This window comes from Mycteria americana, chromosome 3, assembly GCF_035582795.1.
Source record: "Mycteria americana isolate JAX WOST 10 ecotype Jacksonville Zoo and Gardens chromosome 3, USCA_MyAme_1.0, whole genome shotgun sequence".
Lineage (NCBI taxonomy): Eukaryota > Metazoa > Chordata > Aves > Ciconiiformes > Ciconiidae > Mycteria > Mycteria americana.
In genome coordinates this window covers 97,087,193-97,104,275 of record NC_134367.1, presented here as the reverse complement: position 1 = coordinate 97,104,275, position 17,083 = coordinate 97,087,193, and positions in this window count along the sequence as shown.

The following is a 17,083-nucleotide window of genomic DNA, read 5'->3' as shown; positions in this document are numbered from 1 at the left end:
GCATGGCTCTCTTGTGAATAGCGAGCTGCCGATAAAAGCAGTCTTGCAAAAATGTCATCAAATAATTTTGAATAACAAACCATTCTGAAACAATCACAATATGCTAGTGGCTGTATCTACAAAGCACAGAGAGAAGACCATCAGGCAAATTATTTACTAGCAATTATTCAGCCAAATTTACTGAGAAACAATCTTCTCAGAAACTGGAGCTCAGCATAACAAGAGCCTTCATTTTACAATTTAATTTCTCCCCATGTACTGCCATTTCTTGCACTTTATTCTCTCCTCTCAAATCTTAACCACAGGATTTCGTTAAAAATCTTTACTTTGAAGTAATTAGTAGTAGCACCTGTACGGACCTTAAAGTCCCAAAAGTAGTCTTTGTTTGCAGCAGATGAGTTATGTACTTATTTTGGATTACAGTTCCAGCTCTGATCTCCCTGACTGAAATGTGACTAATACACTTAAACTGCAAAAATAGGAACATTGTCATATTTGCTTTGCTATTTCCAGTCCAAGGCTCACAAACAGCTAAAACATCTGCAGAAGAATCCTCAGAAAGCAAGGAATGGCATTCAGATCTCCTGCAGTTGATGCTGCTGCCTTAGTTACAGGACCATATATCTTACTTAGAAACTGAAAATAAAACCAGAAGAGAGAAAAATCACTCCCGGATCCTCTCCCACTCTTCTTCTTCAACTAACATATGGATCACGACACTCTCCATGCAGAGAACTGTTTGTTACAACAGTATGACCTAACACAGCTTCACCTTATAGAACATTCCTCCGCCCTGACCAGGCCCTCCTCCCTCGAAGTACTGGCAGAATTAAAGGACTAAATTGTATTGGAAGGGAGAGAGGAAGGAAGAGGTTGTAGTAGAGAACAAAAGGGAAGTTCTCAGCTGGGATTTGCAATGAGAGGAGGGAATCAAGGACGTTAAGAGAAATAGCAAGCCTGTTCTCTCACTGACTTCTCAGAGAGGTGCAAACACAGTGCTCAGAGGCACAGGCAGTCAAGAAGAGAGGGCAGGAGTCTCTGAAAACAAAGCCGTAGGCACTAGGGGTGGATTTGAGTTTTGTCATCAGCCCTGTATGGCACCTATCCCTTAATGAGCACAATGAGGCAGGATGCTCCCAGCAAACAACTGATGCTGTTCTGAAGGTTTCCAGGATGCTGTGGTGTTTCCTTCCTCCCTTCTGGAGCTACAGGTTGCCTGGACCACTGAGCATGAGTGTGTCAGGGCAGAGAAGACGCTGGTCCGCATGCGTTTCCCTGCTCATTAGAGCCAGCTTGACAGTCTGCAGCGAGTGCCAGCTTCCTGCTGTACCGCATTCGTGTGCTTGTTAGCATTTCATTTTGGAGCCCAAGAGCACTTCAGAGCTCCTTGTTTGAGCAGTGAGGACCATAAACAGTACATACCAGAACAAGAAATGGACAGGGGCAATCATCTGCCTCTGGTGATTGGACAACTTTGTCATCTGGATGAGTTTTTGCAGCCTGCTAGTTCCCAAGACGAAGCTGATATTGTAGGTATTAATTATTATAAGGAATATGCTGCTGACTAACTAAATGCTCTCCTGTAGGCACTTTGGAGATGCAGCTGATTTAATGCATGGCTGCTGATTGGCACGCCTGGGGGCAACACGTTTCTGCTTCATTTCCAGATCACAGAGGGCTGTACGTGACTGAGCAGTCTGGCTGCTTCCAAGCTGAGCATTTGTGGCAATCCATGGGTTGTCTACTCTAAGCTGAAGATGTCGATATGAGTGCAATTGTGATGGTGCCTAAATAAAGCCATCGGGTGGAAAAAAGTTTGTCACTGGTGAGTTTTCCATGCACTTACAAGGACGTGAACTGCTGTGGTGAAGTGGGACTGTTCTTAGAGATGTGTTAAAACTCAGCGCATCTGATCCAAATATGATTTTAGTATTAAAGCCAAACCATTGCAACTGCTAATCCAGTATATCTAGCAGAGCTATTGGAGGGGCAGAGGACTCCTCTGTGCTATTAGGACTGTGATCCCTGTACAGCCTTTGGAGTTCCTGCTGGCAAAGCTGTTGAAGGGTTTGCAGTTGGAAGACCTACAACATTTGTAAAATAACAGTTAAAAAAAGGAAAATGTAACACTCCCCCAAGTCTTTGTCCCCCATATCCCCTGAGTTGTGCAATATCCTCTGTGTTGGTAGCCGCTGTCAGCTTTCACTGTGACAAGCTAAGCCAGCATATCCATGGGTATTGTAGGTCGTCAACAGAAATGGAAACCTGAACTTATGGCACCAAAAATGACTTGTTACTTTCTGAGCTAAGAGAGCGCTGCACGTCTAAGTCATAGGCCCTGGTGTCTGCTGGGGCCAGCTGTGACCTAGCTGGGGATGTCTCTGTTAGAACTTCTCTGCTCGGTGCCCTGCTTACATGTGGTATGGGAAAGTCCCCACACCAGAGAAGTTCAGCCCTGACATTAGGAAAAACAGACAAGGCAGGGAAAGGAAAAGTTGCTGTTTTGCCAGTGTTGTTCTTTGACTGACACGAGGCACAAGTAGAAATTATCTGTATCTGCATGCCGATGTCCATGAAGTCCTTGTGTCGTTAAGCCCAGTATAGCTGCGCCATAAATATTTTGCAGCACCTTTCAGTAGAGGATTATTTTGGGCCTGGCAGAGTTCTTCTAAGGCTTTCCTTTGCTTTTCCTAAGCTCTCGACTGGGCTCTGAGTTTCCCACAGAAGGCTTGCAATCTGCAGCTGTCACAATAACTTTTGCATTGTCTGCAAATACCCATCTTTTTCATATCCCTCCTGCCAGCCAACTGCCTCCTGTGTGTGCTTTATGGGTATTTCTATGTTTTCCTCCTGCTCTGCTTAGCAAACATGTTTTTCTTGGCCCATACTAACAATTGCTGTGTTGGATAGCTATAGTGAAATGCATGGAGAGGAAGGCATTCAGTTCTTCTTTGGGAAACCTGTGGCTTAAGTGCTCATTGCTGGTATTTCGAGGTTATTATTGGTAGCTGTGAAAGCCCAGGAAGAAAATGCGAAGGGCTGCCTGTGTTATACCCTCTGCAGGTCTTCCCCAGACGGCACAGCCCAGGCTGGCTGGGAAAGGCACAGGAGAGCCGTGTGTTTCAGCATCTATCTGCAGGCAGCAGAACTGCCAGCCGGAGCAGGGCAGTGTAGCAAAGCTGGCTCTCTCCGCACCTCTCTGGCTTGCAGGTGGCTGGACAGCCTCCTAGGCAGGACCCCTCCACATCACAGTACTCCCCACAGAGAGCCGCGTGCCTGTCAGGAACAGCAAAGCATGTGCCTGTGGGAAGACTTGTCTTCCCTGTAGTTTTCCTCCTGAGCATCTCAGCTTCTTCTCCTCATGACCCCAGAAACTCATGTTAAGAGCAAAGAGGAAAAGTAAAAGGGAAGCATGCACAATTATCTAGGCTGAAGGAAGTCAATGCAAAAGGGAGACTGGAGAATCCAGCAGGGGTGGATGAGAGAATAAAGGCACACCGGCAGAAGAAAGTAGGGGTGTATTACAACAGGGTTTTTTAAGGAAAGAAGAATGTATGATGATACCTGAGAGTGAAGGGTTCTGTAGGGAGGAAGGGAGCTGTGTGTGCCTGAAGGACACTCACAGATGAAGGAAGGGGGTGCGAGGCGTAAGGAGGCATGGAGACAGAAAGGGAGATAGGTACGAGGTGGGGGTTGCATACAAAGGAACAGTGTTGGCGTTTCCTGTGGAGCTGGGGTGTGCTGGAGCTGGGATGAGAGAAGCCATGGCAAGCAGAGAATTAATAGTTAAGGGCTATCCATGTGTGTGTATATCCTACCTGTAATAACAGAACGTGTCTCGAAGTGCTGTGGAATCGTCTTTACCTTCTATGAGAAAAGAAAGGTCTGGGGAAATAAAACTAAAAATAATAATAAAAAAACAGATATAAAAGGACCTGGCAGCGGGAGTAGGTCGTGCTTATGGGTTTGACAGAGCTTGAAAGAAAACATGGGCTCCATAACGTTACTAATCAGCACATGCTGAAACCCGCTGCAGACGGCGTTGTATGTTGAGCTGAAAGGGCCGATGCGCAGCTGCAAGCTGCTGGCCCAGGCAGAGGTCGGTGTTACCTGACTCTGGCAGTCCTGCTCCCGAAACAGACCCTGGCCTGGGGACTGGGGACTGGCCAGGTCTCAGTGCTGCACGGGCAGTGAGAGGGCACAGGGGGATGTCGGAGGGGGCTCCATGCTCCTTTTCCGCAGTCTTACAAGACCGTGCAGAAGGCAGGGAAAGCGGCTGCGCTCTGCCGAGAGCTCGAACGGTTTGTGATTGACACACCTTCGCCTGCTCATCTCACAAGAGGACACGCTGCTTTCTTTGGCCTCCCTCAGCCTTCTGCTTACTCGGGGACTGTTATAAAAAGAAAATCTCTTTTAAAAGGGTGTTTTTAAAGAAAGGAAAGGCAAAATCATTGTCACACAGGAACCCTGCATTTTGGCATGACTGCCTGTATTTGGCATTTACATTTTCATATAGAATGTTTAACTGGAAAACTAACCTGGGGTTTAGAATCTCTTTTGGCACTATTCAGTTTATGTAGCATGAGTATAGGGATGATTCGTACATGCCTGGGAGGCAAGCACCCATGAGTATTCACCCTGTAACTATGAGGGCAATCAAACATAAATGAATAAATTTCGTTGAATGGACACACTCAAAGGTCTTCCCTGACACCCTCATTAGGAGCTCATCTTCTCCTCTGGCAGGACTGGGAAGTGTTTAGAAGACACATTATTCTTTCTCCCTTTTCTAAGCACCCTTCGCCTTCTCTGTCTTTACTGCTTCTAACCTTGTCTGCTGTGGGTCACTTCTACTGCATCTATTGCCCTGCCTTGACTGCAGTTTTAGGCTCTGCTGGTCATTCTCTCTCACAGCCTTGCCAACAGTTCCTCATTTGGTATGCAAACAGTTACACTCCCCTCACAAGGAGCCACAAACATCTTCTAAATGTTGAATTCTATCACAACACCCAGATTATTAAGATACAAATATCTCCTTGGTATAAATGGAGAAGAAAATGACAGAGGAGCAAAGTTGCATGGTGGCACCTCAGGAAATTCACTCTCACCTGTGCTATTGCAGCATGCAGTAGAGAAAGGAGATAACGAAGGAAGGCTTACAGCAACTGAAATAGTGCTATGAGTCAGTTCTGATGGCTAAAGTGATGCGAGTTGTGTGGGGCTATGGTCACTTTGGTGGGGACACCCTTAGGTGGGGGCTGACTGCACAAGGGAAATGGACGAGCTGAGGTTCCCCTGCAACCTCTGGCTCCTGCCATGCTGGTGCTTCCCACACAGAGCTTTAGTTTTCAATCAAATCAATCTTCTCTGCTCCTGAGCCTTTGCAAATTGTGTGAAGAAACTCTGTTCTGCCCATTCACCCATGATAGAAAAAAGGAAGGCAGGTGCTTAATGAGTGTTAATAAATAACACTTTATTTCCATGGTAACACTTAAGCCATCAGGCAAAGACATTTCAACAAAGACAGTTGCCCCCTCTGAAATAGAAGAGTGCAGTGAAGATTCATTTCACCTAACTATAAGAACTTATCCAAGGCATGTCCCTTGGGATTTTTCTCACCCCAAACTCCCTCGAGTCAAAGCAAAATAGAAAGATCTCTAGAGAAGATTCAACACAACTAAGGTGTAGGTCACACCTTGAAAACTGTCTTACTCTCTCTCCAGTGGCTGCAGACAGAGGGAGTGATCCCATAGGACTATCCTCCTTACCCAGATACTGCACGATAGCTGGGATGGGTCCCAGATGAGTAGGTTCTGTCTCCACCTTGCATTCAACACCCATGCTTTTTTGGAGTGGTGGTACACCCTCACAGCATCCTGTTGGGCACTACCATGAATATTGTGTACTTGCCTCCAAAGGAAGGTCATAATAGCTCTTTTTTTGTCCCCATGGGCATGGTCGGTGTTTAGGGAAGGCAAACACCTATGCTCTGCCCAGAGTAGGGGCTTGATGAAGAGTGCGTGACTCCTAAAGACATCTATCAGAAGAGCTAAGCCAATATAATGAGGAGGTACCAATGTAAGCAGCAGTAAACAAAGAAAGCAAGGAGTTCCCTTGAACCATTGTTTTACCCTGTCACTGTTTTTGGGATGAGGGAACTGTATGCTGCTCTTCAAGATGGGCTGGGTCTTAGGGACTCGCTGTGACCCTGTATGAGTTCACATATGTGCCTCATGCATTTCTCTTGGAAAGATTTTTGGAAATGTTATCACATTTGTTTTATTTTTGCAATCAATCTTTGAGAGAACTGCTTGAAGTGATGGCTGTGGCTTCCCAGAGGTACTATGCTGTCATGTCTGATGCCCCTCTGAGACTTTAGGTGACTTAAATGTGTCACAGGACCCTGCCACTCTTTTCAGAGGCTTGTCGCTTCGGTGTGGGATGGAAGTGGAGGCAGAAGCTAAAAATGTTTAAGAAGAATGATACACTGCAGTCTCTTACTGTCTGTGTTTTTAATCCTTTAACTGCATGCAAACTTCTCTTCAAAGCCTGGGTATCCAGTACAGAACAAGATCCCTCTTAGTGCCATGTCATTGAAGACCCATTCTCTTAGAGGACCTTTGAAGCATGACAAGGTTTCTTTATTGGAGAATGCAGTGATGTGGCTCTTCTTTTGGCAAACAAGGTTTTTGATTTCCAGTCCTTTTCACGTTCTCCAACATGTATTCCTGATGAAGCTTCCCAAGTACTTTCAAGATTAGGGTCTAAATAATAAAACATCAATGATTTATTTGTCTAGTTTATTAGTCAGATACCATCAGCTGAGAGATCAAGAATGAAATCAGGTTCATATTCCAGCCAGCTTCCTGTGCTTCTAGTCCTTCATACCCCAGAGCTTGGACTTCTCTGAGTTTTGTGTTCTCATGCACCTGAGAAAACAGTAGTCTGCACTTACCTCTGCACTTATGTCCTGGTTTCAGCTGGGATAGAGTTAATTTTCTTCCTAGTAGCTGGTATAGTGCTCTGTTTTGGATTTAGCAGGAGGATAATGTGATAACACACTGATGTTTTAGTTGTTTTTAAGTAGTGCTTATACTAGTCAAGGGCTTTTCAGCTTCCCATGCACTGTCAGGTATACAAGAAGCTGGGAGGGGGCACAGCCAGGACAGCTGACCCCAACTGGCCAAAGGGCTATTCCATACCGTATGACGCCATGCTCAGTATTTAAACTGGGGGGAGTTGGCTGGGGAGCAGTGATCACTGCTCGGGGCCGGGCCAGGCATCGATCAGTGGGTGGTGAGCATTTGCATTGTGCATCACTTGTTTTGTACATTCTTTTATCATTATTATTATTATTTTCTCTTCCTCTGCTGTCCTATTAAACCGTCTTTATCTCAATCCATGGGTTTTACTTTTTTTTCCCAATTCTCTCCCCCATCCCACTGGGGGGGAGGGTGAGCGAGTGGCTGTGTGGTTCTTAGTTACTGATGGGGTTTAAACCATGACAGCTTAATAGCTGCTCTCCTATATTGTACCAACAGTGTGCAAAGGATCTGATAAGCAGTTAGAAAGATACATGGGCCAGATATAGCTCTCATTTATCAGAGTGAAAAAAATGAAGTAACTTGGTTTGCTACAAGGAAACTTTCTCACTTGTGAACTCAAAATCCTGCCTTCATTTCTTTTCTTTTTTTCCTGTCCCTTCTCCTCCCCTTGCTGCCCCTAGACTGTATGACTCTACAGCAGAGTATTTCAACTACCTCTTGCAAGTAATGCATTCAGATTACAATTTTCCTAGAGAGGAAAGATGAAAATATATGGTGTGTCAAATCATATATTTTATCTGTCATCTAAACTGTACAATTTTGTAATATCCTTTTATATTTTATAATATTATCATGCATTTTAGATACTGTGCCACATTTCAGACACTTGCTGTCTGTGAAGTATTATGCCAGATTGACTTATGCTGTAACAACTTCTCAGTTATTTTTACCATCTTGTAAGATGATGAAACTTACAGCCCTTGGCTGTTGCTTGCCTTGTATTACCTGGTGGAAGCCATGGGAATAGACAAATGGTCTTTTCCATAACCATGTGGCTAGAAAGAGAAACAGGAGGTGACATGAATCAGAAAGAGGTGGTGCATCTGAAATAGTGCCATATTCAGTTTCTCAGTTGCCAAGTATCCCAAAACAGACCTCTTGCAGCTATTGTACATCCTGTGCACAGTAAAGCAGTTATACTCTCTTGGGCTGATTCAGCACAATTTGCTGGGAGCTTAATGTGGCCTATAAGCCCCCTCTCATTCCTTTGTAGGAACAGGTGTCTGCTGTAGGGAGAGATGCTCATATGAAGCAGCTCTAGGACTTGCGATGAGTGCTGGACTCTTAGTCCATGTGAAGCGAGGGTGGCCTGATTTATACAGTGCAGTACACGTGGATTGCACTGAAATCACGCTCACGTTGGGCTGTTGATGGTGGAAGCCATTAATTGCACAGGGCACGTAGCAAAGCTGATTGGCAGTGTTTTAAGCCCACTCTGCACAAGTGAAAGCGGTCTGGCAGGGTAGAAGGCAGAGGGGAACAGATGTGAAAGGGCGTCTTATCGCCTTGCCTGGTGGCGGCCTTACTAGGAACTGGGGTAACTCACCATCTCCTGGGTGTTCATCTCTGTTGGCCAGTAGGACGGGTAGAGCTCTGGTGCTGGGTGAGACCCCAGACAGGTGCATGGTGGTTGTACCTGTGCCCTGCAGGGAGGCATGAGACTGAAAGTTCCTCATGTTTGTAGCTCTGTTTATAGCCAGGCAAATGACAAGGCTGGTCTGGCCTTTTGCATATTCATCAAAGTCTCCTGCTAACTTGAAATAATGGTGTCTTTTAAGATTAATTGCCACAGGGAGATGTAGGCAGCTTGAGACACAATAAACAGCAATTTGGCCCTTTCTTTAGGCAAATCTGAAATGCTTCTAAAGTCCTAAAACATAATTTAAGTTTCCTTGGTTTTGAAGCAAGTTTCTTCCTAATTTCATCCAGTTGGAAATGTCAGGAAGAAAATGCAAGGTTAGGTGTTTTTGACACAAGAAAGTTCAAGAAGCATCCAGAATTTGTCGAAAGAACAAGTTGCTGTAACATACCTAGCCAGTCTCCCATCTCAAGAGACGTGAATCAACACCACAGCTTTAGGATACTTTATTAGAGTCCAATTGTACCACTGAGATGTTTGTCCATCTCTGATTTAAACCCGGATATAATAGGTGCAGATGATTCTCTTTTCCTGTTTAAAAACACCACGTAACATGTTGCCGGGTAGACTTTAGCCATGGAGATAACAGAAGTTGTCATTTCCATTTTATTCTTTTTGGAGAAAAATGGTAGTGGATGGGATCATGTGATTTCAGGGGCCCACAGCAACACAGCCCTGGAGCTAAGATGCCAGGAATGCTGACAGAGCAAACATAGCTCAAGGGATAACAGGATGAGCAGTTTCTGCCAGTCTGTTTCCATGCCTCAGACAAATCTTGGCCCCACTCCGAGATGCTTTGTGGTGGAATAAACAGCTCTTCTCCTAGGAAAGACCGAACAAACCACCTGGCTGCTTCATGTGAATGGATTGCAGATGTTAAGAGACTTCAACAACCTTTCAGTTCATCTGGACTGTTAGAAAATTCTCTCTTCCCCACTCCATTGGTCAACTGATGCACCACAGCTGACTCTAGACCCCATCCTCTCCTGTCCAAAAAGGAGAAAATCTTTTTCCTTTCATGTGACATTTTGCAGACAGCTGCATTCTTCTTTGCAAGCTGCAAGTTCATACTTAGACTATTACTCACCCAGCTGAAAAATGAGAATTCAAATTGGAAGTGTTTAGTCGATTTCTAAATGTGTGCCCTGGAGGAGGTTCTCCATTTAGTGAAATCTGCCAGAAAGTAAAACAACAACTCAGAGACTCCTATATAGTCTCTGTGGGCAGGTGGGCTTTAGACAGCATGAAGATTAAACTGCTGTACCTAACATGATGATGCTTTTTTATTATATCCAAAGTAATTTTTTGAACCCGCTCCAGAATTTTACTTTCAAAGAAAATATAGCTTAATTTAAAATTAAAATAGATGAAGTTAAGTGCATCTGGGGAATAGGTACCAGTACACATCTACTCTTCTAATATAGATTATTTCATGCTGTTTAGGCTGGCTAAATAAAAAAGCATGTAAATATCTCCATTGATGTACACATTATGGATATATATTGCACAGAGGAAGGGAACAAAAAAACCTGCTTAAACAAGCAAATTCCTGAAATAAAAATCAAGCTTACGGCATATGACTAAGGTGTTGGTACCACCAGGAAAGGGTTAGGATAGCAAAACATCTTTGTCTGTTGGTCCTTTTTCACAGGCACTCTTTTTGCAACATCAGATGCCAAGTTTTACTGGCTATCTTGTATGAAGATGGACGTTTTATGATCAGAGATAAGTTGATAGACTTTATAGCTGATGTTTGTAAAACTTCAAAATGAGCGTGTCATTATAACCACTTCATCGCAGAACCGGTGGCACTTTAAGGAAGGGGTAATGAGATAGCATTAACGCTGTTCTTCCCATGGGCTCTGGGGCTGTGATGCCAAATGGAGATGGAAGTGGTGGGGTAAAGGGATCTCACATGCTGCTGAGTGATAAGTGATACCAATATATGAAATGGCTCGTATGCAACTCTTGTGTCGTGGCTGCACAGGGGGTCTGTACACCCCAGCCTACCGTGCCCGGCTGCTGAGGGAAACACCTGGTGGGGATGGCCAGGGTGTGGGCAAATGACACCCTGAGGGGACGGCTATGGTGTGGATGGCGGGGAGATGAGCCCGTGGCTGTTTGCAGAGTTCTCAGTCTTGTTTCCCCTCAGTGATCTCTTCCAATATAGCTCTGTTTCGGGGTACACTCTGATCAGATGGCTCGGGGTACACTCTAATCAGATGGCTTTTTTTTTTTTTTTCCTTTCCTCAAGTGCCTTCTGAAGTGACAGTTGATGTCCTTGTCCTCATGATAACAATGCAGACCCTGCAAGCAAACACCCCTGAATTCTGTGTCTGGATGCATTTAGCTTTGCGTATCCGAACATTTGCCCTGCTGGACTGGTATCTGTGACAGTTTTTCTTCTGCTTGGAGTTCCAGGCTGTAACTAGGCAAAAGAAAAACTTGTTGTGTCTCAAATGATGGTGAAAGCCCATATCTTGGACTGATTTCTGCTTTAAGGTTTTCAGCAGTTTCAAGTCTTCTCTCCTCCATGTCAACAACATTTAGGCATTTAGCCTTCCTGTGTGGTGTGAGGGGAACGCCGGACACCTTTCAGAGGCTGTGCAGCACATGTGACTCTAACATTATGCTGAAGGGAGATGAAAGCAGCTGTCTTAGGCTTGGTTGCAGAAGGGGCAGAGGTGATTGCGTGAGATGGAGAGAGCAGACCTTGGGCAGCTGAGGTGCACAGCTGCCTATCCCCCTGGGGCAGTTATCGTTTTGCTAGGTTCTGTCTTCTCATCCCTAACCCTAATTTCTGGCTCAGGCTGAGACTAAGACAGACCCCCACCTCTGGTCCACACCAGAAACTTCCTCTCAGCATTGATCTCTTTGCTGCTCCAACTTGTCTTTGGCTGCCCAGTTCCAGTCCTACTCCAATGGGCAGGCTGTTGAATATCATTCAGCTCTTGTGTGGAAAATGGTAACAGTCTTCATGGGCTTATTCTCCTCTCCTTCGTGTTAGTGCGCTGTAAGTCTGCTGAAATCCACTTGGTTGCACTGAGATGACAAGCGTGGTCTTCTAATGCAAATCAGAACATTTTCATTGTATGCGAAGACTTAATAAGGATCTGAAAATGTTGTTTACTTATGTGGCATTATGAGGATGCATAGCCATTGGCCTTACAAATTTGGGATGTAGGCAGCTGTCTGTGGTGGTTTTGCCTTACCCTTTCTCTCAAAAGCAGGGAATTGGCTGTATGCTCTGCAAGGATTTCCCTGCATGAATGCAGCCTCCATCTGTTCAGGGATACCAGCTCTCTAAGACTTCTCTGCTGCTGGGGCAGCTTAAGAGGAGTTGACTCTCATGCATCATCACGGTCACTCAGTTGAGTAAGTACTGCCCATGTGAGCAACGGTAATAGAATTAATCCCTAATTCTTTAAGAAGGGCCTTGCCGTGAATTAAAACCAAAAGTGGACCATAAGAGCTGAAAACCGGAGATAAATCATTTTGGCTTTTCCCATAGACTGTGTATTTTACTGGATCATTCCTTCAACAGCCCTGGTTTCAGCTTTTGCCATTTGTCAATGCACGTGCCTAGCAGCAGCACTCAAAATAAATTTATAACCATCCTTCTTAAATGCCTGTCTGTCATCATGGAAGATAGCTTGCAGGACCTAGATCCCTGTGGTACTTTGTCCTGATCTGTTCTTGTTACAGTAAACATTAAAGGTTGTCAGACTAGCAGATTTTGCAATTTACGCAAATTCTAGGAAGATTAAAAAATAAGACTGTTGTATGAACCCTCTCTACTGCAATTGATGTGGCAATTGCATGCTGTATTACAAGAAAAGAAGAAGAAGAAAAAAAAGTCTGCAGAGCTGTACTAAGGAAATCCAAACACAAAGTTTCCAAACAGCAATTAAGAAGAAAAAAATAGAGAGCTAGTGGTTTCCCAGCTGCCAAATGCTAAATACTATCCAGGGGTTATTGACTATCTGATTAGAATGAAATGGAGCTGAAATGCAATTGATTCAGGAATAAACAATGCATCTATTTAGGGTGATGGCCACAGAAAGCGTAAGTGGTGAAAGAGTCCCCAGTCAATTTATCAGGGGTTTTAACAGCAGTTGCTCATATATATTCAGTATCTTCTCTCACAATACACCTTCTCTCTACTCTGTACAAAAATGCAGCTTCCTACTCAATCTTTCTGAAATTGAAAAAGGCCCTGTATACATCATAGAGAGTCACTCATATCCAGCAAGGACTCAGGGCAAGGGAAAATAGCATTAGCCTTAAAGCTAATTTGCTTACTTTCTCTGTACCTCTTGGGCTACTGGCTAAAGCGATATTTTCTTGCTCCGTGAACATTCGGTTTACTTACCTTCACATAATCTTCTTTTCTTCCTTGTAAACAACCTGAAAGAATAAAGGGAATTTAAGGGTCAATGCAAGACACGTCTTCCTTGCAACTCGTGTTCCTTCTTGTCTGGAAGATAGTTTTTCTTGGATTATCCATGTAAGACTCCAGAGTCCTCTTTCCTCTGTTCACAACAAGATTATCTCCCTTCTCTATGGGTTTGACTTCGTGGCTGATTATGCTGCCCTTATAACCCTTGTGCCAACACCCTGGGCTTGCGCAGCTGAGGGAGCAGCCGAGTCAGCTCACAGATCCCACTGGAAAATAGTTTCACCAAAGCCTGTTTTCAGCTGCATCAGCTCCATGATGTGGCTGGCTGTGTGGCCAAAGGAGTGCTCATGTCAGGGAAGGGCTGGGTAGGGACAGGAACCACAGGACTATCTTTTTCAGCATCAGCAACTGGCTTAAGCCATTTAAGTAACTACAACTTAAGACTTCCAGGAACACCGTTGCTACCTGATTTTCCTGAGAAGCACGCAGTCTCTAAGTGGTGTAGGTGTATTGAGCTTCATTTAGTAACAACAGATCCTATTGCCCTATATTTTCCCTATCTGGTTTTATCAGGAGCAGATTTCCTACTTTAAGCTTTGCATCTATCAAGCTGCAGTTGGACAGTTAAAGAAGACAAAGGCCTCTTGGTGAGGTATTTCTCAGCTTTACATAGCCACTTGTATATTTATTTTTAAACTGATTGATATTCTCATCTGCAGGCCCATAAGCTCCTGAGCTTAGTTTATGCTAATGACTGACGAGTTTTGCAGTTCGTCAAGAGCTAAGAACAGACTGTATTTGGTGAAGGGTTCTGCTAGCAATCTGTATTACTCTCTCCCTGGTCTGTTTTCTTTTGGTAGGGAAGAATTGGAAAAATTATACTTAAAATCTTAGCATATCCCAGTAGTTTAGAAAGGGCTCTGTGCTACCATTGTTGTTAGTATTTTCTTCCAGAAAAACAAAATGGAAAAAAAAAAGATGCTTTTTACCTTATATACCTTGACCTGTTGGCTTGTCGCTTGGGTGAAAAATAGGAATCTTATAAACAATAGCAAGATCTAGCTTTGCCCATAAAAAAAAAATCAAGCACAGTTTTGATAAGATACTGACTTGGAAAAGTGGATCATAGCAGACAACTAGCTGGGTGATTAGCTGGTGAGTAACTAAGCAAATGTAAGATATCTATAGGTAGTGGAATCATAACCAGAAGTGAAGCCTTGGTTTTACTACCTTTTGTGGGATTAAGGAGGTCAAGATAAATTTAGAGGGTGACCTGAACATGACAGTAGAGGATTCTTTTAATCTAACATAGGGAGGTGTATGGATATTTAACACCTAAAAGACCAAATTAATCAAATTCAAACTACAAATACAGATTTTTTTTTTCTTTTTGTTTTTCAGAGAGGTTAATTAACCACTGGAAGAATTTATACAGCTCTATGATGTAATCAGCATCTCTTGAAGTCTTTACATGAAAAGCTTTCTAGAATTTATGTAGTTAAAAAAAAGTTATAAGCTCTACAGAAGAACCATTTGATGAAATTTTATGGCTTGCATAAGTTAGACTACAGAATCATAAAGGTGGCTTTCAGCCTTTAAGTTTAGACTATGAAACCGCAGTCGTAGGGGCTGAATGAAATGACTTCATTTAGTCCAAAATGTTGTTCCCAGAACCTTCTCAGGTCAGAGATTGTCATAAATGGAGTCTCAGCACTGAATGGAACAGAAAGAAATGCTTACTTCTGGGGATTTTTAGGAGTTAGGTTAATGGGAGGATGACAGGAAATTATAAATCTTCTGTAACATTTTAGGAAAAGAAACACAGGTCTCAGGGTCTTACAGCCCTCGGTCTTCATTCAGGTGCCTACACCTCATCCTGTGGAGGGATCTTCTGCTGAATGCTGAAGCTACAAACGTACCCATGGGAGCAGCAAGCTGATTCTCCCCTGGATAAGCTGATCGATAACCACCTTTCAGACTTTAAACTGTCTATGCCTGTGAGCTCCTCCTTTCTGGGTTTCTTTGTTGGTTTTGCGTTGTGGGTTGTGAGAAGAGGCAAGTGTGGAGTCAGCTGAGCTCGGACCGTGCTGTGAGAGCCCAGGGAGGTCTGAGGCTTTGCCCTGCGAGAAGGAGGACCTAAAGGAGTTGTGCACTCATGCTCAGAAAGTGTCATCTCAAGTTGAAAAAGCACAAGGGAGAGCGAAAGGGGGGGCCTCACCTGTCACCAGTTTGTGTCTGTGCATGCCAACGGCACGTGCTGATCACCCCACTGAGACAGGACCCGTCGCATGTTCCCTTACGTATAGTTTCTTGTGTTTGTTTCAAGAACAGGAATTACCTTATTGAACATTATTCCTGAGCCAAAATCCAATAATTATTATACTGTTTGCACCTGAGACACAGGTACATTAAAAGACTTTTAAGAAACTGAAGTCATTTAATTGGGTCTTAAAATGGACTGTGCCTTATGAAGGCCTCCTCTACTTATGAAGCAGCATAAAAAGATTTCCTTGTAAATGAGAATACGTTATTTTATTTTTAACAAGAAAAACTTCTGGTACCATGCAGAGACTTTTTAAGCATTTTTCTTTCTGAAGGACTTTACTGGATGCAAATGAAAGAAAAAGGAGCTTTTCCAAACTGGAAAAAAAAAATATCATTTTTGAATTCCAACTATTTTAATGTTTCTGTTTTGCTTGCTTTTCATCTATGCTTAATAATATCAGAAAGGATTTCTATAATGTGGTTGCTATGGTAAAAGCAGACCTGTGTCCCATCACACAAACCTTGAACCACAATTAACTGTTTAATGTTACTGGAGCAAAGAAAGGTATGAATAGCATGTTAACACCTTCAGAACCAGCAGCCTTTCATCCTAATGGTGCTAGGCAGAGATTTTCCCTTTTATTAGGCAGATTTAAGGCTATTCTTTAGTGCACATCAGGTAGCCAGATGAATACTGACAATGCTTTTCTAGCCATCTTGCTGAACTTATAAATTCATGCATTTGAGGGCCAGAAAGAGATCTGTCTGGCATGTTTAACACAGGTTATACAGTTTAAATGAAGAAAAAATGATAACCTACGTTTGAACAATTTCTTTTCTCAAGAAATACATCAAAACTAATTTTTAAGACTTGAAATGTTGGAGAAATCATTGTATACCTTAGAAAGGAAAAAAAAAAAAACAACCAACAAACCACAAAACCCCAAACAAACGAGCCACTATTATGCTGTTTAATTAACTTGAGAGCTAAAGGAATGAAGGCAGAATATTCTTTTTACTGCAGTTTCTGCCAGTTGGTCTTTTTGGGCCTCTGTTACCTAGACTTGTTGCCTACAAAACCTAACAGCTTTCTCTCCCTGTCCTTTCTGGTTGCTTTTCTGTATGCAAACCTGCAAGGGATATCAGTACAGTGAGAGCAGACTGGGACTTTGTTGCAGTGGATGGCTTTCCACTATGCAAAAAGAGATGGTTTCTGCCCTTGGATGCTTATACGTCAGGGACAGCAATCGATCTTAGTGAACAAAATAAATCACTGTTGTCAGTTGCAGTACCAGGATGCTGACAGCTGATTTTGTTGTTGTTGGGTTTTTTTGTTCATTTGTTTTAATATGTATATTGAATATGTTTAACAAAAACCAGCTAATGATCTAAGGAGAATCATTTATGCCAAATTTTCAGATGTTATAGATCAGCACAGCACCACAGATTGCAATGAAGTAACACAAATTTCAGTTAGCTAAAGATTTCACCTCTCTCCTCTTTGAGGAGGTAACGCCTTTTGAAAAGACAGGATTAAATGCATCTCAAAGTACTTTATTTAAAATTAGTGTAAATTCAAAGCAGAAGCTGGCTGGGTGCCCATGAATGACCAGACTTTTTGCATGAGTTTAGTCCTTTAATATAAAGTAACAGATTCTCCTAGTGTACAGCTAA